Consider the following 2,139-nt stretch of genomic DNA (forward strand, 5'->3'; position numbering starts at 1 on the left):
GTGTTAGGGTTACACCTAGGGTTAGGGTCAGTGTTAGTGTTAGCATTAGGGTTTGGTTTATGGGAAGGGATTGAGTTATATCTAGCTTTAGGTCTATGGTGAGGGTTACAATTAGGGTTAGGAGTAAGGTTAGGTAGGGTTTGGTTTAGGATTTAGGCTAGGTTTATGTTAAGCTGAGGCTTTGTGTTAGGGTTAGGGCTAGGATTAGGGCTAGGGCTAATGTTTGGTCTAGGTTTATGTTTAGTATTAGTTTTAGTGTTAGGTTATAGCTATGTCTAGTATAATTGTTAGGTTTAGGGTAGAGGGTAATGTTTAGAGCTAGGTGTATTATGAGGGTCAGGGTCCAGGTAGGGTTTGATTTAGGTTAAGTTTTAGGGTTAGGGATTGAATTAGCTTTAGGGTTATGGTTCCATATAGGGTAATGGATAGGATTAGGTTTATGGTTCCAGTTATGTTTAGAGTAATGGATAGGGTTAGTGTTAGCTATACGGTTATCCTTAGGCCTAGGAATAGCATTTGGGTTAGGCTTATCTTTTTGGTTATGGATAGGGTTAGAGCTAAGGTTAGGGCTAAGGTTACATTTAGGATTAGGTTTAGGGTAAGTGTAGGCATTTGAGCTAGATTTAAGGATAGGGAAAGAATTACAGTTTGAGTCAGGGTTAGAGTTAGGTTTAGGTTTAGAGTTATGTTTAGACTAAAGATTAATGTTTGAGCTGGGATTTGGGCTAGGAGGAGGGTTAGCGTTAGGGTTAAGAGTAAGGTTATGGTTAGGGTTATGATTAGGGCTAGGTTTAGGGTTCAGATAAGGGCTACATTGTGTGTGATGTTTAGGACTAACATTAGGGCTATGGGAATGTGCTAGGGGTATGTTTATGGCTATTGTTAGGGTCAGCATTATGGATAAGTCTAATGTTATGGTTAGGGTTTGGTTTAGGATCAGTTTAGAGCTAGGGTTTCAATTAGGTTAATGGTTATTGTTGTGTTCAGGTTAGTATTATGGTTAGGGCCACAATTAAGACTGGCGTTTGGTCTAGTGATAAGTTTAATCTTTATGTTAGGTTAACAGTTATTGTTAGGGCTAGTGCTAAATTTTTGTTTAAGGCTAAAGCTAGATTTATGACTATATTTAGGATTAGGTTTGATTTAGTGCTAGTGTTACTGTTAGGTTTAGGTATAGGTTTACTGGTAGAGGTAGTGTTAGGATTCAGTTTAAGGTTAGGGTCAGGTTTAGATCTAGGGTTAGTTTTAGGGTCAGAATAATGGGCAGGGTTAGGATTAGGATTAAAGCTAGAGTGAGGGCTATGTTAAGGACTAGTAATAGAGTTAGGGTTTGGGGTAGGCTAAGGATTAAGGTTAGGACTAACGTAGCTTTAGGAAGAGGGTTTGGCTTAGGGTAAGGCATAGGGTTATAGGAACAGTTAGGGTTAGGGTTAGAGTCAGGTCTCGGATTAGGGCTAGTATTTGTGTTAGCATTAGGGCTATGGCTAATGAAAAAAAAAAACTAGTTTTCTGATTAGGGCTAGTTCTAGGGTTAGCATAATGGCAATGTTTAGAGCTAAGTGTACTATTAGGGTCCGAATAAGGGTCAGGGATATTTCTATGGTTAGGCTTAGGACTCAAATTAGGGTTACGTTTAGGGATAGATGTAAGTTAGTTTTTGATTTAAGTTAAAGGTTAGGATTATGATTATGGCTCAGTTTTGTTTTAGGGGTAGGTTAGGTTTAGGTCTAATTTTCCAATTAGCATTAGTTTAGGGCTAGTGTTAGGGTGAGCTTTAGGCTTCAGGTTAGGGATTACAACCAGGTTTAGGGCTGGGGTGATGGTTACAGTTAGGGTTGGGGCTAGAGTTAGGGCTAGGTTTGGGTTATGGTAAGGTATAGATTTTTAAGGTTGGATTGGGCTTGTGCAAGAGTTAGAGTTAGTTTTACGGCTATGGATAGGAATAGGTTTAGGATTAAGTTTAAATTAGGGGTAGGATTAGTCCTGGTTTAGTGTTATGTTCTGGCCTAGAGTTAAGGCTGGGGTTAGGGTTAGCATTAAGGTTAGGGTAAGGTATGATGTTACAGCCAGGGCAAGGGATAAAATTAGTGTTAGGGCTCTGGTTAAGATTTGATAAGGATTAAGGCTAGGCTTAGGGGT

Source organism: Marmota monax, unplaced genomic scaffold, assembly GCF_021218885.2.
Source record: "Marmota monax isolate L192 unplaced genomic scaffold, Marmota_monax_Labrador192_F-V1.1 WCK01_AAM20220418_F8-fsc00248, whole genome shotgun sequence".
Classification (NCBI taxonomy): Eukaryota; Metazoa; Chordata; class Mammalia; order Rodentia; family Sciuridae; genus Marmota; species Marmota monax.